At 50.3% G+C, this 20,950-nt stretch overlaps 1 long non-coding RNA gene across 1 annotated transcript; it reads left to right on the forward strand.

Annotated features, from left to right (window-relative positions):
* The first annotated feature begins 5,346 nt into the window (after positions 1–5,346).
* On the forward strand, positions 5,347–14,870 carry LOC125116529 (uncharacterized). The gene is made up of 3 exons (XR_007132361.1): positions 5,347–5,790; positions 11,512–11,763; positions 13,645–14,870. It is a non-coding gene; the product is annotated as an uncharacterized LOC125116529 (long non-coding RNA).
* The last annotated feature ends 6,080 nt before the right edge of the window (positions 14,871–20,950 follow it).

A 20,950-nucleotide genomic window follows, 5' to 3' on the forward strand; every position in this document is an offset into this window, starting at 1 on the left:
GATAGATAGAAATCTCCAGTCGCCAGCAAACTGCTTGGAGCCGGGGATTCTTTCCCCGTTTGAGACAAAGGACAAAAGGTCAAAGGGGACGTGGTGGGGGGAGGGAGAGGAGAACAAAACAAAAACAGGAAGTGGCCGGCTGGGGGGGGCGGGGGCTCAGGGATTTTCCATGGGAAGGCGGGGAAGCCTGTCCGGATCTTTAAAGAGAAAAAGGAAAAAAGGGGCACCTCTGAAACTTCTGGAAGCTGCTTGAGGTGGTGAGAAATTGAGTTCTCAGGGGAGCCAGTTCATTGGAAGACAGCCAGATAGGAAGCCAAGGCCCTAGACTCAGCACTGGCTCATCCTTGGCCTGTCCCCAGGTCTCATGCTGCCTTCTGTTCTCTGCTAAGGAGACTTCATCACCTCTTGTGCCCCTTAAAGTTGTCCTGTGGGTCCTAATGCTGAAGTGGGAAAAGGGCCTGAAAGAATCCAGAAACCCCTCCCTGCTTCTAAGCAAGGACCCCCCCAAAGGATAATTCTGAGTATGTGGACACCTGGTGCTTAGCTCAGCTGTCATATTGTTGCCAAAACTCGGCCTCTGTCCACTGGTGCTGAATAGAAAACATGGAGACAGAGTCTTAGGTGAAGGAGAAAAAGATAGCTTTACTGCTTTGCCAGGCAAAGGAAGCCACAGCAGGCTAAGGCCTTAAAGACTGTGCCTTCCTTTGAGAGAAGTTAGGAGGTAGTTTTATAGTTGGGGGAGTGGAAAATAGGGCCACAGATAAGAATCAGGGCAGAGGCAAGCTTGCATTCTTTTTCCAAGCTGGTGTTTAGTGGCCCCAGGACTGGTTCCAGTGGTCCTTCTTTCTGGAAAGAAGGCGGCTCCATCAGGGAGTTAACATCTTCCATTTGTTGGGGGTTTGAGTTCTGCAGAAGGGCTCAAAGATATAGTTATCTATATTTCTTGAGGAAGGACCAGGACCCTGCCCCAAGGCTGCACTGTGGTCTCTTGACTGCTCCTCCCTAGTCTCTGCATCCTCTCCCTTCCCAGACCAACCACTGTTTGAACCTGCCCTTTGGGACTCAGGGAAGGTCATGGAGGCTGAAGCTTATTCCCTAAAAACAAGAAATGGGGGAGACAGAAAGCTTGTGTGCCCAGGAGCCCCACAAGGCCCTACTTGGTTACCTTATGACGGAAAAACCCATGTGTTACCTGCCTCTCACTTTTAAGACTAAATGACTCAGTTTGCTACCAGAATTTGCAAGGGGCTGTGTGAGGCTGGGGAGAGCTGTCTGCTGTCCTTTTTCAGCTTTAATTCTGCCCCTTCCTCCCTCTCCCAACCCGGGCAGAAGTAGACTCCCCTGGAGTAGCACCTTGCCTTCTCCATCCAGCTCTGCCTTCTAAGGAGTGGATGAGTGAGGGTCTGTGGGGTGGGGGAGGGACAGGTCCTGGGTGAGGGTCCAATGGGGGAAAGATTCCTTGTTGTTTGTAAATCTCATCTTTTGTGCAAGAGCAGAGGAGGCCTCAGATCCTGATCCCACACTCTGGGCAGTGGCCCTCGAAGGGCTTGCCTTAGTGCTACGTAGGATTTATGCTTCTTGAGTTGAGCCGAAGAGGTTTTTTTGCCAACAACGGGAGAAGAAAAAAAAGAAAACATACAACGAAAAACTCTAGATCCTGCCTGGCCCCGTGTTGTCTTGAGATCTTGTTTGAGTCTCTAGCTGATCGAGGGAGACAGAATTTTATGCGAAAAGGGAAGAATGTGCCAGCGTGTTTCTGACACCCTATATGCAAATGAGCCGGTCAAGTATACTGCAGGCGGCCACCAGAGGTCAGAGGTCGCTCTTCCCGTTCAACAATTACGTTGCTCAAAATAAACGGGACAGCGGGACAGCAAGCAGGACTACAGGAAATGAGTTGCAGCAACCTCAATTCATGTGTGAAAGTTTCCAATTAGGAATTCAAAGAAGTTGTTGTTTAATGAAAAAGTGCAACAAATTCCTTTCATGTGTTTCCCCACTTCTTTGGTGGTCCCTGGCGAAGAGGGTCCCTAGGCAGGAACAGGGCTGTCATTTGGTTCAAAACTGGAAGCAGGATCTGAAATGAGGGAAAAGGTGGTTTGAAGTCCAGGGGTTTGGCACACCACTGCCTGGGGCCAAATCTGGCCCACAGCCTCTTTTTGTAAATAAAGTTTTATTGGAACTCAGCCATGCCCATTTGTTGGTGGAATATCTGTGCCGGCTTTCACAGTTCAAGGGTAGAGTTGAGTCAGTTTGGACAGAGACCATATGGTCTGCAAAGCCAAAATATTTATTTTCTATAAAGCAAGTTTACAACTCATGCGCTAGTTCATTGATTCCTTCCTTCCTTCCTCCCTCCCTCCCTCCCTTCCATCCTTCCTTCCTTCCTTCCTTTTCTTTTCTCTTTTTTCTTTTGTTCCAGTTCATTGGTTCTTAGTTTTTGTTGTGCCGTGGGATCCCTTTGGAAATATGATGAAAGCTCTGTAATCCCCTTTCAGAAAAACAGATGAGCTCTTGGTCAAGAATATGCTTACCTGAAACTCTACGAGACCCCCCTACAAAGGCTGGGGCCATTGTAATATATTCTGGACCTCTCACAGGAGAAGTTTCCTGAGGGTTGGAAGGACATTTTCTGCCATGGCTCCCACCTCTACCCACTGCACAGGTCCCAGTTGTGGTAAAGCAGAAAGAACCTCAAATTGCAGGTCAGGAGACACCAGTTCTATTCTGGGCTCTGTCACCCATAAAGTGTGTGACTTTAAGCAAGTCACTTGACTTCTCTGTGCCTTGATTCCCTCTGTCAGATGAGAGGTCCAGAAGAGATTATTTCTAAAAGATCTGTCTGGCTTTAGAGTCTATGATCTTCAAGGGTCTGGAATTTATTTCTGGGAGTTGTGATACATATATTTTTCAAAACATCTGAATCTGCTTGGCCACCCAGATAGGTCTGCGTTTATTAATTTGGTTAATTCCAAGCACTGAAACCTGGGATTGACGACTGAATAGCATATGTGGCATCTATGGGAGAAAACCTGGCCATATTTCAGTCTCCACCCCGACCCGGGTCAGCCATCCTGATAAATGGAAGTGCCACACAGGGGCTGCTTAAGAGAGCAGGGGAAAATCAGTTGAGTCCATCAGAAATATGGAGTTTCCACTGTGGCACAGTGAGTTAAGACTCTGACTTCAGTGGCCTGGGTTGCTGTGGAGGTGTGGGTTGGGCCCCTGGACTGGTGCAGTGGGTTAAGGATCTGGCATTGCCTCAGCTGCGGCCAAGGTCACAGATGTGGCTCCTAGCCTGGGAACTTCCATATTCCACATGCTGTGCATGTGACCATTAAAACAAACAACAAACAGGAGTTCCCATCGTGGCGCAGTGGTTAACCAATCCAACTAGGAACCATGAGGTTGCGGGTTCAATCTCTGGCCTTGCTCCGTGGGTAAAGGATCCGGCATTGCCATGAGTTGTGGTGTAGGTTGCAGACGAGTCTTGGATCCTGTGTTGCTGTGGCTCTGGTGTAGGCTGGTGGCTATTGCTCCGATTGGACCCCTAGCCTGGGAACCTCCATATGCTGCAGGAGCAGCCCTAGAAATGGCAAAAAGACAAAAATAAAATAAAATAAAATAAAAAAACAAACACCTCAAGAGAAACAACTCAGGGCCCAAGGCCTCCTGGCAGAATGGTCCAGTAACACCTTCTATCAGAACGAGGACACGCAATTTATCTTGCACAGACACAGTCTGTCAGGGAGTCATACAACTTTTGCATTTGTGTTACTTTTGGCTTAAAAAGGAAAACAGATATATACTTTTCTCTAGGCATAAAAATGCTTCACCGTTTCTTATAAGAAATTTTAAGAAATGCAGAAAATATGGAGATGATGAAAATCACCTTGAAATCCACCTCCGCAGGTGTGAGCGCTGCTCACAACTTGATACATCTTGCAAGTGTCTCTTTTGGGCCCAGGCACCATCAACACTTGCACGCACGGGGGCCACATGTTTTGTCTCCTACTTTTTATCAAAATGATCCAGGTGAATATTGTTTGAGGGCTTTGGATGTAGATTTCCAACATTATTTTCAACGGTTGCAGAGTTTTTCATTAAACGTACTGGCTCAATCACATCCAGGTTGTTGTTTATTTATTTATTTTCTTTTTAGGGTCACACCCATGGCATATGGAGGTTCGCCGGCTAGGGGTTGACTCAAAGCTGCAACTGAGGCCAACACCACAGCCAGAGCAAGGTGAGAGCTGAGCTACATCTTCAACCTACGCTGCAGCTCGTGGCAACACCAGATCCTTAACCTACCGAACAAGGCCAGGGATTGAACCTGTATCCTCGTGGATACTGTATTGCGTTCTTAACCTGCTGAGCCACACGGGAACTCCAATTTCTTTCTTCCTTCCTTCCTGTCTCCCTCCCCTCTTCCTTCCCTGCCTTTTCTCTTTCTCACACTGTGATGACTTTCTTCATACTTACATTTTGGTGCATTTTCCTGGTTGTTCAGTTGACCATACATCCCTAGTCTTGAAGCCAAGGAGTCAAAGTTACTCATTAATAATTATCGTTAACAGGATCAAACTGCCTCCAGAAAACATGTAACACTCCCTGTCCACCAACAGTAGAGAAAGTGTGCCTATTTCCCACCCCCTGGCCAACACTAGCTGTTGCCATTTTTTTTCTTTGGCTGCGCCCATGGCATGTGGAAATTTCCAGGCCAGGGATCGAATCCCTGCCACAGCAGTGACCCGTGCCACAGCAATGATGATGAGGGATCCATAACCTGCTGAGCCACCAGGGAACTCCTAGATTGCTTTCCTTTTGAATGGCACTGTCTATGATTAAATAGAGGCAAACGCAATGATTTGTATGAGGTTCCCCTACTCCAGGAAAACCTAAGACTGGCGTGAAGGCAGACATATTATCAGGGGAGCCAGGAACTCAGCACAGGAGAGTCTGATACTCGCTGTGGATGAGACTCTTTCATTGATATTTTTTCAGCAACTCACTGGTGACTGGATTCGGGCACTTGCTGAAAGGCATCTACAAGGCCACGTGGTTCTGGTCACAAAGAGGCCTGGATGACAAGGAGGGCATGTGAACCATCCTTGCAAGGCCACCTGCAGGCAGGGAGCCAATGCCCCATATTCTGTTGGTGGGTCTGCTCTGCACCACGTCCCCCTGAGCTCAGCTCCCTGGGTCTTGGCTGGATCTCCCTCCCAGGATTGGCAGATGACAGCTTCGCTTTAGCCAATGCAACGAGAGAGCTGTTAGAACCAAGTCAGAAACCCTACTGCCGCCTGGGACCCGGTGCAAGGGTGGATCAGAGGGCAGAGGACAGCCACCAGGGATGACAGTGGGGAAGGGGTGCCTGGAGTGGCAGCTGCTGCTGTGGCCTCAGGTCCAGCCGGGGCCAGAGAGGGCTGTTCCTTGCCGGCCTGCCGCTCAGTGGTTTCCTGTCTTGCTGAATGGCCGTTGCTCAGTGGTGATGATTCATGGCATTTGGAAAGTGTGGCTGTGTTCCGAACAGGGAAGTGAAAAAGAACCCTGCCAAGGACAGTGCAGGACACGGTGTCACATGATGCGAAGCTTTGCTTTGGAAAATGCAGGGGGCGGGGGCACCACCTTGACACTATTGTGATGGTTTGGGCCGCATGAGTGCAGCCCTGCTGGCCCTCCTTCAGGGCCTCAGCTTTTCTGAGCGTCGGTCGCCGAGCTGCCCCTCGGAAGCGGCTGCTGGTTTTGGCCGAGGCGGCTTTGGGCAGAAGGAAGTGGACGGGTGATTCAGTGAGTGTCGGCTTCCTCTCTGACTCAGGGCTGGATCCGTTTTGTAGGCTGGTGCCAGGGGGCCCTGTGCTGCTTCAGCTAGAGTCTTTGAACTTGGAGTCAAAACGGAGGCTGTGACCCCTGTGGTTGCTGGCCCTCCTTCGACCCTCTGGATGAGTAAGGGGATTAGGCTGGACTCTGCCTCCCTCCCTCCTTGTGACTGAGGCCGTCCTGTGGGTTCCGCAGGGAGACCAGGGAGGTGGGGAGCCTGTGCCCCTCTCAGTGGCCTCCTTGGATCTGGGAGTCATGTTTGGGGGAGCAGCTGGGTTCTGTGGGCCTCAGCCTTGGCGGGGGTTCGACTGATGGAGGTGGCAGTTGAACTATGCCTCCTGGAATCCATCTGTCCATCTAGCCACAGACACACAGGAGAGGGCCAGGAGCTCAGCAGCTCCCTTCTAGGAGAAGAGTCAAAACTGGCCATTTATCCCAGTGCACAATTTTCCCAAGGACCTGTCCTTAGTGTGCTGACTAAACGCTGTCACTTTTTCTAAGATCACTTCAATGATCCAGATAATTCCCTCTGCCTGAGAGCATATAATCCTGAAAGTATTGACTTGATAAAGATTTTGAAGTCCTCTCAAAGTGGCCACGGGGGTTCTGTATTTTCACATCCTAAACAACCTTGGATAAGGGTCTCTTTCTCCCCCTCCATCCTCTCCTGTTCCCATGGCCAAAGCAGAGGCCAGCCAGTCTGGCTTAGGCTGAATGGCTAGAATCCAACCCCTGGTGAGTCCCATGGGGACTCTATTATCAGTCACATGCAGAAGAAATGCAACTCAGACCCCCTGGGGCTTCCAAAAAGGGGCTCTGAAAATGCCTGCCACGGGACCTGACCCCCTGCATCATCTCCCACCCAATCTCGACTCCAATCCCACTGATAAGCTTTCTCAGCCCTGCAGGGGAGGCACAGGATGACAGCTTCTGCTTATCACGCCTCCCAGGTTCACCGCTAGAGAGGGACCAAGAGTTCAAAAGTCCCAGAGAGGCCTTGAGGGCCTTGGCTGGGGTCCGGTGACCACCCCTGGCTCAGTGTCGGTGGGTGGTGGTGGGGGGAGGGGACCTCTGAGCAGGTGGCTGCTTGCATTTGGATGCCATGATTAGTGCAGAGGAGGCAGTGTTTTCTAAAGACGGGGCGCTTGTCCTCAGTGGGCAGGCACTAGGCCCACTAACCCTGGACACCGAAGGCTGGGACCCTTGGCTGCCTCATCTCTGCTTCCTGGGGCTGCAGTGAGGGGCCTGGCCTGTGGGAGCTGCCTCTACAGCCCCCGGAGCCCATCACTGTATTGCTTGAAAATCCATAAAAGATGAGGGTTTCCTCAAACTACACTGGTGTGTGTGGGGGTGCAGGTCATGTCTGAGGGTACGGCTGTGTGATCTTCTGGGGCCTTGGAGGCTCTAAGCAGCGAGTGAGGCAGAACAAAGGAACCATTCTCAGAAGCATGGCAAAAATGAAACCAAATAAAAACCCCATAAAAATCCCTAGTAGGGCAGAGGAAATACCAGCTCGAGGCTTCTGAGCCGCAGATTCAGTAATAAAGGAGAGATGTGTGGACCAGCCCTTCTGACGTGATCCCATCTGGGCTGGAGGGAGAACCTGCTGGAAAATAACATAAGGGGGTCATCTGAGCAGGGAGGGGAGGGCGGTTGGGGTGTGTGTTCGCGTGGTGCGTTGCTGCAATTCAGAAACTGACCGGCGACCATGGTTCACAGGGAGCCGGGCAGAGACAGGCCACAGGAACTGGTTCAAAGTCTGTGCACAGCGGCCGCCATCGGATGACGGGCAGCTGGCCTGCCCCCTGCTGGCTCTGATTGATGGTCCAGGGAACTCTGACCTCACAGGGTCACAAACATTCCCATTTGGAAATCTCTTTGAAGTCCGATGAAGTAAACAGCTGCAGCACGGATAATAATAACCGAGTGACGATGCTGGCATGCTTGCAGTGGGGAGAGCAGGGAGCTGGGCAGGACGGGGACAGGAATGGTGCCTTTTCTGTTCCTCTAACTTGGCTTCCTCACTGATGTGCGCCGTTTGGGGCACAGAGCGCGTTTTCAGGGGATGGCATTGAGGATGTGGCGACTTTCACTCTCATTTCACGGGTGTGACAACATCTCAGGGATGGTGCACCACCCGTCATCCCACAACAGCTGGTGCGGCCCCTTGCAGGTGGCCCTCCCTCCCGGCCCCGGCTAATCTGAGATGCCGCTCAGGGTGGGGCAGGGGCAGGGGGGGCGGTGGCGTGGGGGCTTTCCGTCTAACTTGTGGGGCCACTGGGACCCACAGCGTGGGTGTCTCCCTAGGTCTCCCAGGCGCAGGCTGAGCATGAAGAAAAGTCTGGGTTTTCATCCAGGACCATCTCTGTGCACGCTGGTTCTGTTCAGTTTTCAGAGCTGGCCAGGCTCCCCTGGGCAGGGAAGGGTGGCCCCTTTGTTGCCTGATGTCCCTAATTATCCCTGAGACCCCTTTGTAGATGGAGGTGGGAGTGGGCTGCGGGCTCTGGACTCAGTATGGTTATGTCTGATCGGCCCTCTGGGCTCTGCGAGCAGTTTTGATGTCTGTGCATTCCATTCACTCGGCATTGATCCATCAACTTGCTCACTACTGGGGCTGTCATTTAGTCCCTCATCCACAATGAGAGCGACTCTTCTTTTGTCCCTGCCATCTGGCTCGGTGCCAAGCCCACGGTAGGGCTGCACACGTTGGCTGACTTCCTCTCCTGCCTTAAACTGGTGGAAATCCTAACCCCTGGGGGCCTCAGACTGTGACTGCATTTGGATGCAGGGGCCCTCAAGAGGGAATGAAGTTAAAATGAGGTCATTTTCAGTTAAAATGAGGCTCTAATCTAGTCTGATGGGTGTCCATATCAGAAGAGGAGATAAAGAACTCCCCTTGTGGCTCAGTGGGGTTTAAGAACCCAACTAGTATCCTTGAATATGAGGGTTCGATCCCTGGCCTTGCTCAGTGGGTTAAGGATCTGGCATTGCTGTGAGCTGCAGTGTAGGTCACAGATTCGGCTCAGATCTTGAGTTGCTGTGACTGTGGTGTAGGCCTGCAACTGCAGCGCCGAATGGACCCCTAGCCCAGGAACTCTCATATGCCAAAGGTGCAGCCCTAAAAAGACAGAAAAAAAAAAAAAAGAAAGAAAGAAAGGGGGGGGGGTATTAAGAGCCAGACGCACACAGTGGGAAGACCATGTGAAGACACAGGGAGAAGATGGCTGTCTGTAAGCCAAGGAGAGAGGCCTGCAACTGGTTCTTCCCTCACGGCCCTCTGAAGGAACCAGCCCTGCCCCTGCCTTGATCCCTGTCCCAGCCTCCAAATTGAGGAAATAAATGCCTGTTGTTTAAGCTGCAGGGCTGGTGCTTTGTTATGGCAGCCCCAGCAAAGGGATGCAGCCTCGAGATGCAGTCACTGAGCACGGACCAGGGGCAAGATGTTCCAGGAGGTGTGGCGCCAAAGCCGAGAAGGGCATACAGGGAAAGAGGAAGAGCCAGGGGCCTGTCCTCTCTGCATCTTTCTCCCCACTAACCCACCCCCCTCTGCTCAGCCCCTCCTTACGTCGACCCCCACCAGGAAGTGGAAAAGCAGAAGGGGGAATTGAACCAGAGGGCCCCCCGAGCCGATGCCATCTTATGGCAGCTCTGGAATAGAATGAAACCCTTTAACGTAGCACCAGAAGTGTTCTGAGTTTGTTTTTGTTTTCTGGCACTCAGTTCTTCTTTGGCGCATGTGTATGAATGTACATGGCCAGCGTGTGTGTGTGTGTGTGTGTGTGTGTGTGTGTATGGAAGGTGGGGACAGGGCCTGCAGTGGTTGTGGACACCCAGTGAACGTGCTGTTGCTACTGCCTTCCCCAGGGTGCTCGGCAGCCTCAGCTTTAAGGCCCATGGTGGCTGCAAAGGGCCACAGTCAAACCTTTCTGTGGGCCAGGAATGACAGTCCCTGTTGCCCTTGGTGACTAAAGATGAGACCAGTGTCACGTTTTCACACAACTGCTACAGAAGGACTGTTCTTTGGTTTATAGCCCCTGCCAATGGCTGTGGGCTGTGATCTCTTTGTCTGCATGAACCAGGAGCTCAGGTCCTCATGGAATAATCGTGGGATCTCTGTGAACAGTGCTGAGCCTTCAATCTTGCCGGGCCTACTGAGACGCTATCGGGCTCCTATGACAGTGTGTCCAGGAAGCCTTGCTCTTTCTCACCTTCCGTGGTGTCTACCATTTTGGATCAAAGACGTCTTGCCCCATATAGTTCAGTAACCATCCTGTTCCCCTGATGGGACCTTTCGCAATCCTGGCTCAGCTCATTGATTTTAAAGGGAACTGGGATTCCAGGAGCTCAGTGTTGACCAACGGATCCCATGTTGCGTAGTTCTGGGTCCTTGGGGGAGTTTGGCAAAGATATTACTGTCCATGTGGTTGTAATCAGCTTCTGGGTGCATGCTGGGGAGGGAAGTTTGCACATCATGGTCATTTGTGCTGCTTGGGGTTTCTTTTTTCCTTTTTTTTTTTTTTTTTTGCTTTTTAGGGCTGTACCTGCGGCACAGGGAGGTTTTCAGTCTATGGGTTGAACTGGAGCTGCAGGTGCCGGTCTATACCACAGCCACAGCAATGTGGGATCCTAGCCGTGTCTGCAACCTACACCACAGCTCACGGCAATGCTGGATCCCCAACCCAGTGAGAGAGGCCAGGGATCGAACCCACATCCTAATGGATACTAGTTGGGTTCATTACCATTAAGCCACCACGGGAACTCCTGCTTGTGGGTTTCTGAAGTGTGGTGCCATTTCTTTACTTCATGTTGATGTGAAAACAAGCTTCCTTTCTTTTCCACATACAGATAAAGGAGATCCCAGGGTAGTCTGGGCACAGGCCCAGCAAGAGTGCTTCCCCACCCCACTTCCTCCTGCACAACTGTCCGTGGCTGGCCCTCCATTCCTGCCCTCTTCCTCTTGCTTCCTGCTTCTCATCAAGCACAGTAACCCTTGACGGAGGAGATCTCTGGTGTGTGCAACTCCAGAGATTACCTGCATTTTCACCGAGTGACTCCTGAACCCCTAAGCTTTCAAACCCCGAAGAAATGAGCTTCCACTGCTTTAGTGGAGCCAAGGGTTTCTATGTGGGCTGGTTGGGCAGATGGGCCTACTTTGCTTATTTATTTATTTATTTATTTATTTATTTATTTATTTATTTATTCATTCATTCATTGGCCGCCCCGAAGCATACGTAGTTCCCGGGCTGGGGATCAGATCTGAGTCACAGTAGTGACCTAAGCCACAGCTGTGGCAACGCTGGATCCTTAACCCATTATGCTGGGTCAGGGATTGAACCTGCGCCCCAGCACTCCCAAGACATCCCCCAATTCTGTTTCGCCACAGTGGGAACTCCTACCTTGCTTATTGAAAAAACCAGACCAGTGGTCAGTCTGGATCTAAGCCTGGTGGCACCCTCTTCCTTGGTGTGTGTTGGGCGGGAAGCAAGTAGCTTTTCCTTCACCAGCCAAGGCCACAATGTCACTCACTGGTATTTATCCTTTGTCTTGCTGTAAGTGGAGATGGACTTAGGCCATCTCTCTGCTACTTCCCCCTAGCTCCAGAGCTGTACTTCTTAGCTAGCAAATTAAAAAAAAAAAAAAAGACAGCTCTACATGTTTTCAAACTCACCCGCCTCTCCTCTCATGCTTCAGTTTCATAAATGTTGGTTCCTCCAGAGAACTGAACAGAACCTGCAACCCTGCAGGTGCTTTTCAACAAGTGGATGACTTCCAGGCCGCTCTAGCCAATGAAGATGGAGCAGGGACCCTGAGATAGAAGGCTTCATTTGGCATGACTCAGCCTTGGAGACATCCATCCCCTTGGCCTGTGTTGTTGAGTGCCTGGTTCTGTAAATATTGGCAGTTAGAAACCAGCCTGAGAGCTACCAAGCAATGATCTGGAAGGTAATGTATATGACTATGCCCAGTGATTAGGCAACGCTTGGCATTTGCTAAGATTCAGCCACTGATAAATATCACCGCATTCTCTCTCTTCCTAATAGTGGCTCATTTGCTTGTGTGTGACTCATGGTTGATACATTATGGGGTCTGATTCAGCAAGGGAAGTTTGGTCTGCTGAAACAGAGAATGACACCCAAGGCCACTTCAGTTTCTAGGATACTGGCTTGACGACAAGCGTGGCTCTGCTGAGAAAGGAAAAGCTCAAAAGGCGTCTCCATCTTTGGGAAGCTGAAACGGGTGTGGAGGGAAAAAGAGCAGCAGGGAGCGCCCTTCAGAGCCTGTGTGTTAAAACCTGCTTGTCTTGTGGGCGCATTTCCGGTGCAGTTCATCTATGGGTGCCTGCGGCTCTCCAGGGGGTGATCTCCCTGTTCAAGTGAACCCTTGTGGGCTTGTCGGCACTGCCTGCAGAGAGGGGACAGCGTGAATCTCTGCCCACATAGAAACTGATTTCCCTCTCGCTCTCCCTTTCTAACCACTTAAGATAAATGTATCATTACCAGATTGTCTACTGCTGCTCTCTGCAGGCCTCGGCTGCTGTTTCGTTTATTGAGTTTTACTTGAATCACAGTCCTTTGAAATGGCCCTTGTTTATTTCCCATGTTTGCTCGGGGCTGAGGCACTCTCCTGCCAAATCAGAGATGAGCTTTTCAATAGGCGGGACTTGAACATGGGGCTTTGGCACACTGGGTATGCTGGCTGACAGTGGGGCCACTGGCCGAGGCTGTGTGTGTGTGTGTGTGTGTACGCGCACGCGCGAGTGTGCATGTGTGTGCGTGCGTGTGCACACACCACACAAGGCTGCAGCCCTCTGCATAATCACTTGACATTTACTCTGTGTTGCCCTATAAAGACGGCAGAGCTCTGACTGCATCAAGAGGCCTCGCAGCCCTGTGAAGGGAGCACGCCTTAGGGCTGGCATGCAGTGAAGCGTGCATTACCTTGACGTAAGTCATCTCTTTGCCACTAACTGGCTGTGTGACTCTGCACAAGTTACTTCACTTCTCTGAGCCTCAGATTCCTTATTTGTAAAATGAGGATGACAATACCTACTTGGCAAGGCTAGTGTGAATTGAGAGGAGATACTGTGTTTAACACACATTTTATGGCTCAAAACCTGCGCAGTCATCTGTAGCTCTTCTGGTCTTTAGCACCAAGCCACGGCGAACACTTGCTACTGACAATTTTGGATTGTTCTGGATTCAGGTTATTAAGGGTTTACTCTAAGTCTAAAGTTTTATATACATGGAATTAGTCCCTCATTTTATAGAAGAGGAGCCCAAGGCCCAGGAAGGCAGCTAGCTGGAAGTGGAACCAGTGGCTCTGGCTGTGGGAAGCACACCCTGTGCCATCTTTCAGGCACACTGGGGGTTTTGTGTGTGTGTGTGTTCAGTGGAGGCTGGCAACTTGCTGTGTCAGGAGGACCCTGGGGCATCTACTTCACCTTTGCCCCATTACACAAGCACAGACTGGTCTGTGTGCTATTAGCCAAAGAGCTTCGCCAAGCCCTTGCTTAACCACCTGGCAGTGGCTAAGTGTTCTGTCCTTTTGTTCAGGTAGATTACACATCTGCCAAGTTAGGGAGCAATGTTCCGGAACCTGTTGATAGTCCAAATTTTTAAATGGAATGTCACTGGGTGGGTGGCAGGAATCCAATCTGTTGGGGGGGGGGGCCTAGGGTGCCTGAGCAGTGAGAAGGACACTCAAGTGGACAGTCACTTTGCTCTGTCTTGGTGACCAAAAGTTCCTCCTCCAAGGGCCCTCCCAGCAGCTCCAACTCACCTCCCTCAGAATACTGTCCCCGAGATTTCAAATTTGCCCTCGCAGGACGGCATTATCAAGTGCCTGTGACTCCAGGACTCTAAGGCCTGTCTGGAAGAAAAAAGAAGCAACCTGTAGGCCCATGTGGAGATCGTGAAGGAGGGAAACATCCCCTGAAGTGGCCCAAAGTGAAGGTGTGGTTCCCAGAGTGGAAACGTGAAGTGGAGAAAAGGACCCTTGTGACGTCGCTGAATGGAGAACTTGCTTGTGCGTCATCAACTAGAATGTCTAGGATAATCATGCCGATTGGGAGAAACCTCTGTTCCTTGCTCCTCTCTCAAAGCTGAGAGAGACCTGGGGAGAGAGGCCCCTGGGCATCACTTCTGCCTACCTGGATCCCTTAATATCCCAGGAGGCGGGAGGATGCTTCCCTGAGAGCCCAGAGGTCACCCAGCAAGGTTAGGGCCAGAAGTGTTCCCAGGGGGAGTGCCATCGAGTCTCAGAGGCATCCTTGGAAGCTATGCTTCTGCTGGCAAGAAGGAGCAGCCGAGCCAGCCGAGGCAGGCAGGACTTTGCTGCCTGGAGATCAGATCTCAGTCCTCCCTTGAGGGTCTCCACGGTCAAGTCAGCAGGAGAGCAGGCTCCCTCTCTCTCGGCAGTGGCAGAAACTACAGTGGAGGTGAGACCAGACTGGCAGGGCCGCCAAAGAGCCCACGTGGATGGACCGCCCTTGAAGATCTGTGTGGGCTGTATCTGCTTCAAGTCTGCCTGAAACCTGGGGGTCCAGGAGTCTCTTCCTTATGCCCCAAGGAGCTGACAGGCTCTTCAGATGGTTCCCACCTAGGGAGGGTGCCGCGAGGACTAGGCAGTGCTGCTTTATGCACTTGCCATATCCGCTTCACGGATCTGTTTAATCCATCATCTAATGTCGTTAGTGTCACCTGTCATTATGTTGGGCTCCTAGTTTACACTTTAGAAGTCCATTCTCCTTCAAACCAAATGGTTCTTTCTGGCAGACCTGCCCCACCCCATCCTCCTCACCTCCCAGGAAGTCTGGGCTCCTTTTTGCTTTGTGTTCCAAACAAATTCATGCCTCTTACTCATTCCCTTGCTCATTCACCCCTCCTCTCAAAACTTACACTAAAGAGATCTGTGTGCTGGGCCTGTGCCCTTACCAAAGTGCTGTCACCTGCTTATGACACTCCCATGCACCCCCCCCAATACACACAGGAAAGTTTCTTTAGTCTTTCAGTTTCCATGTCTTAATTTCTGAATAGATTCAGATGACCTCCGCTTTTTTCGTGTGCATGTATTTTTTCAACGCCAATACATTCTTCATTAGGAACTCAATGCCTGCAGAGAGCAGTTCGGAGGCTCTGTTTAGAAAGCACTCCCTGTTCTGAGGTCCTCTGAGACCCTGGCTGGACAGATCTGAGAAGGTATGAAGGAGGAGCCACCACGTGCCAGAGGTAGAAAACCAGCGGTCCCACCTTCCCCGTGCACCCCGGGTCTGCTCCCTACCCCATCCTGCCTGCTTCCTGATGTGAATTCTGGGACAGATTTCTGCTTTTAAAGAGCTGCCTGGACAAAGAAGGCGAGTCCGGTTACTCTAGAAACCAAGCAGTCTCGCTGAGGCTACATGACAATTAAGAGCCACGTAGGGAACCGCCTGCTCTAACCAACACTCACCACGTGACTGCGGGCAGCACCCGGCATGGAGTGTCCACCGCAGCCCTGTTGAAACAATGGGGCCCACGAAAGCAATTTAAAGGGGCAATAGAAAGATAGCAGGATCAGGCTACATACAGCTTCTTACCCAACCTTGGGATGCTTTTTCAAGAGAGTTCTGTGTCAACATCGGGGCAGCTGTTGCTGCCTTCGGTGAGGAGAGGAGAAACAATTGGGTGGGCAGAGGTCTGGGGGTGGGGGGGAATCATGGCACAGCAGCCCGGGCAGGGCCCCCGGATGCAGGAACAGGGCGCCGTAGCCTGCTCTCCAGGATTCTATTTCAGGCGGACTGGAGGCAAGAATGTATTCTTTGCCACAGGAAGAATGTTCCCTCAGACAGAACTGCTAATCGGGCGAGATGAAAAGAGGAATGTACAGCCGGCGGTGGTGACCGCTGCCTTTCCAGCAGCCTTTCCCCTCCTTTCCCGAGTCACATGGAGTTTTGGCTGGCTAATTGAGACGGTGGCTGAGTCTCCACCCCCCACCCCACGCCATAGCCTTCATTTTTGAAAATGTAGGAATTTTCGGAGCTCTGTTGCACAACACTGAGCGATTTTCCAGAGCTACCCTCTGTCATCTGTCTCCTTGACATAAAGAGGGAAGGCGGAGGGAGGAAAAAGGCGAGGGGGTGGACGGGCAAAGGAGACAGAGGAAGGAAAGGAGGGGGAGAGTGGGGGAGAGAAACATCTTGCTGACGTCAAAGAAGACCACACTCCACAGGATAACATTACTTAGTACCTCGACCGCCCACTCCCTCTAATTTACTAGAAACCAAACGGCCTGTTTGGAAACCTGTAGCCTGCAGTCTGTTATTTTGTTTTGTTTTGTTTTGCTATTCTCCCTGGACCAAGAAGGCCATTAATTGCTGGCAGTTTGAAAGCTACCTGATTTCCTGAAACAGAGGGGATTTCCATGAGTAATAATTCAGCCCGCGCTGGAGCAGGGCGCTGGGGCCCGAGTAAATTGATCCAGCTGCTTGCAGGCTGATGGAAAAGTGCCCGCGGGAGGGGACCGCAGCTGCAGCTGGGGCCCGCGGCGGGCGCAGTCACGTGGCCCCGCCCCCGGAACCGCCCCCCTCCCGCCCCCGGGCGCCCGCGCCCCACGTGTGCCGCCTGCTCTGCCCGCAGGCCACAGCCTTGCACCCCGCGCTGGCTTCTGAGGGTGAAGGCAATTCCCCGGCCCCTGTGGCAACCTCTTTCTTGGGAAATGCACAACACCGAGGATGATGGGGGCGGCCCTGTTTCCTAAGCTCCCTCCAGAGAGTCACCCTTTTTAGTACGTTGGCTGGGTTGATTGTGCTTCCCAGAAGCCTCCCACAGTTCTGTTGTCTGGACAGCCAGGGACTATTTACAAATAAAATCGGAGCTGGCAGAGGTAACCTGTATGTAACTTGAGGCTAAAGAAATACCATTTCCGCTACCCAGATGGTAGAGTTCAATCTGTTTTCTGGCCAAGGCCGCACAAGTTAATTTTTATCCTAGTAAAAAATAATAAACACGGCATTAGCAACTAAATGTTTATCAATTTGCAGTTCATTTCCAGCCAGATCATTTCACTCCTGCACGTTTTAACTGTTAGCTGATGCACTGGAGTGCTTTTCATGAAACCATATGTGACTATTTAAGTCCTAGCCTCTGTAGCCTTTCTACGGTGCTTTTCATCTTAATTGGATAATATTTGGCCATTTCAGCCATGGTCCTCAAATATCACATTTTAATGATAAAGAAACTGCAGTAAAGAAGGGTTAAATGACTTGCTAGGGATCACCCCACAGTTAAACAATGATGCTAGGCCAGGATCCTCTGGATGGGAAGATGTCTTAGCAAATGGGAAAAGCAAGGAAAGCACAGGAAGAGGATGATGGAAGCTTGAGAACATCCAGCTGCCCATCCAGCCAAGCCTTTCTGCAGATGCCTCGGCTGGTGTTGCTGTCTTAGGGGAATTAGTAAGACCATTTGGTGGTGTCACCAGACTTATAGCCAGAAAGGGTGATTCAGCGGCAACGAAATGGAGCGATGGCTAAACTGAATCATGCTGGCTCTGACCCTCATCCGATCCTCCTAGTTCCCCTTCATTTGAATACATGATAGAAATCTTGATATTACCACATGGTTCAGAGTGGATCTAAAGTGGGAGAGGGAGAGAAGAAAGAGCTGGCAGAGGCAAGGGCGTAAAACGGACTGCGTCAGACCTACGTTCCATCTTTTTCTCCTGGAGAGAGTACCTCACTTTCTGGAAGCCTCAGTTTTCTTCCCTGTGAAAGTGAGGGACCAGCAGGATGCCCCGGAGGGCTGGCACGCACGTAAAGGACATATGTATTCAGGGCTGGGCCTGGTGCTTGGCATCTAATAGACACTAGTAGAAATGCTCTCATTAAGGAGAGTGGTCTTGGCAGAGCTGGGCAGGCGATGGGTTGAAGATATAATATATGCAACTCCAGATATGAGGCAATGCCCTATTTCCCAATGAGCAAGTTACAAAAGTCTGGTGTGTGTGTGTGTTTTCTTAGCTGGCTTGAATATGTACACTTTTAATGATGCAAGTGGAACAGTCGGATTTCTAGTTATAAAATTTATTGATTTAATCACATTTAAAATATGTGTCAATAGGCTTATTTAGAATGTTGCCTTTTTTTTTAACCCGTTATTCAGACTCTTTATCATCTCTCGAGCCCACTTTTAAGTGATCTCACTTCATCTTCCAGAACACACTGCGTTGCTTCTGCCCAAGTATTTTTGAGTCTGTATGTCTTGGTCACCAGAAATGTTATCTCAAGCTCAGTATCCACGCACTGTATGTGATGTCCATAAGGCTAACTTCTTGTACTGCTTTTAAAAGGGATCTTTATGTGGTTGTGGCTAGGAAAGGTAATATTCATGCATTTTAAAGACCCACACTTCAGTATGAAGGGATAATATGACATGGGGTCTGGGATTTTCTTTGGGATAGTTCAGCAAAGAGAAAAAGACAAAAGACAAAAATAAGGACCAGTGAAGCAAAAAGCAAATGTGGAAAAACCGGGGCAACTAAGAATCTGAGTGATGGGTATATGGAACTTCATTTTACTCTATGCTCTTCTTTTGAAATATTAAAATTTTTCATAATACACATTTTAAAAATAGGCTTTAAAAGACTCACTTACACTATCTAATACTTTCAGTTAGAGGTCACACCCTCGAGAATAACTATAAAAACTTTCACGTTTCTTTGATTAAAAAAAAAAAAACCAGGAGTCGTGCTGCGGAAACGAATCTGACTAGGAACCATGAGGTTGCGGGTTTGATCTCTGGCCTCGCTCAGTGGGTTAAGGATCTGGCGTTGCCGTGAGCTGTGGTGTAGGTCGAAGATGTGGCTTGGATCCCGTGTTGCTGTGGCTGTGGTGTAGGCGGGCATCTGTAGCTCTGATTGGACCTCTAGCCTGGGAATCTCCATATGCTAATGGCCCTAGACGAAGAACTCCCATAAATAATAGGAAGACCTCCTGCAGTGTCCTTTGTCAAAAATCCCCATTACCTAGTGCCCTCCTTGGCATCTGAGCTGGAAGGCCCAGGATAGTAGGGAACATACAGTCCTGGAGACAGGCCTGGTGGCACCAGCCTGGGGATGGGATGTCAGTGGTGATGTCAAGGGGGAGAGGCAACATCTTCCTTACTGGGCAATGTTTATCCCCTAGAGAGAGGGCACAGAGCTCTGGTCCACCCAGCCAAAAGAGAGAGAGGTTGGGTAATTGTCCAGTAGGCTCTAAGTCAGGCAAGACTCTTTGGGTCTAAGGACCCTAAATTACCGCAGTCTGAAGGGATCGGAAAACTGTTCAGCGTTGATGTTAGTCATGTAGCAATGGCTTTTCCAGGGGAGAAAGAAAGAGCTGCTATTTTAAAAACATGTTTGAAGAAGAGGATGGTTTCCATGAAATGTAGTAGACTACTTGCTGAAGCACATTACAGTAAAAACGATCTCCTCAGGTCTGTGTGGGAAGTCTAGAATTCTCCGGAATTCTTTTTATTTTTATTGTCTTTCCCCCTGAGGACACACTGTGCTAGACCACAGCAGACTGGTCCTAATGATCAAGAAATTTACTTCTGACACTTTTCAGTGTCGCCTCATTCATACTCAACATTTCATAAGGGAGAGGATTTTGAATGTTTTGAAAAATCCTCTTTCCAACGTGAAAATCACAGCCCATCCCAGCATTTCAGTGCTAGCACATTTATTGGAATATGCAGAAAAACAAAATAAGATCAGCAAAAATACCAGCGTGCTCAAACCCAAAGCAGGTTCTTTTTGGAAGGGTGTGTGTGTGTGTGTGTGTGTGTGTGTGTGTGTGTGTGTGTGTGTGATGAGCTAAGTGTTGATTCTAACCCATGAAGACCGAGAAGTGTCAGGTTAGGTAAGTGTCTGCTAGATTCATTATTGTCCTGTGGGTTCTGTGAAGTCAGCTTAAGAGGTCACCGGTTGGGGCTGCAGAATTATTTTTTATTGTTCATCCTTGTTCTGATTGGGTTAACTGAAGGCAAAACTTGCACCTTCCAGAAGCCCTCCGGTAACTTCAGATTCCCCCCACCCCACCCGCCTTGCCTCCCTGCTCTGAGAGTCGACGCTTCTAGCACGAGAGAGCTCAGGATGGATTCTCCAAACAACGCTTGAGCAACGCCAAGTGGCCCCCCGCCAGGGTAGAAGTTACACCAGGAGATGGCTATCGAGTGTGCTTGTTAGGTTTGGCATATCTCCCTTGAGCTGCTGTGCTGAGCAGGAAAGAGGGACGTTTATTTGTGGATTTAGCTCATGGCTCTAGAGTGCACTCTGTAATCAGAGTCTTTCTATTTGCTCAAGAGAAAAACAAATCGGAGTTGCCTACGATGGAAGATTTACAGGGTGGGGTTCATGTCTCACGTATGCCCCGTGGAGCCCCCGCACTTTCCTCAAAGCAGCCCCTTGAGGTGGCTTGGGATGGACTTGACATTTTCCAAGAGATGGGCCCGCACATCCAGTGATGATTTTGATACCTTCCCATGAATTGTGACCATTTCTTACATGACACTTCCCCGTGTGTGTATGTGTTTGCATGAATAATGGCATGGCCGACCGAAGAAACACTGATCTGACCGCAAAATGGTTTCTGTCGGGTTTCCTTGCGGGGGGGGGGGGGGGGTGGCAGGGGAGAAGAGAGGCAGGGTTCGCCTGCCTTCCGGTCAGTAGATAAATGGCATTTGGATAGGGTCTGGCACAGATACTTTAACCGTACAGCTTAATGTATAACTAGTATGTTTTTCTTCTGTGTCAGCAGTTGGCAACACGATCCTGTAAATAAGGATTCTGGTGAGTAAATGGCTGTCTGTGGAGCCCGGGGAGGGGAGGGCTGGAGTAAGCAGTTTTGAAATCCAGGCCAGTGGTTGCTGCAAGTGATAAGATAATTTGAGTAACCTGTAAGACCTGTGGATTCACGGGTTTCAAAAACAGGAAAGTCTCTTGTTCAGAAACCCTCTCAAGCAACACGTGGGCTCAGAAAAGAAGCTCGCTTGTGGTTTGGTGATTGTACTTCCTTATTGATATAATGGCCGGTGACGCAAGGCCTCCTGGGATTGCAGTGCCCTGACCACAGGCCACAGCTACCCTGTTACCCCGACAGGTTCTGAAACAGGCCCCG

This window comes from Phacochoerus africanus, chromosome 15, assembly GCF_016906955.1.
Source record: "Phacochoerus africanus isolate WHEZ1 chromosome 15, ROS_Pafr_v1, whole genome shotgun sequence".
Classification (NCBI taxonomy): Eukaryota; Metazoa; Chordata; class Mammalia; order Artiodactyla; family Suidae; genus Phacochoerus; species Phacochoerus africanus.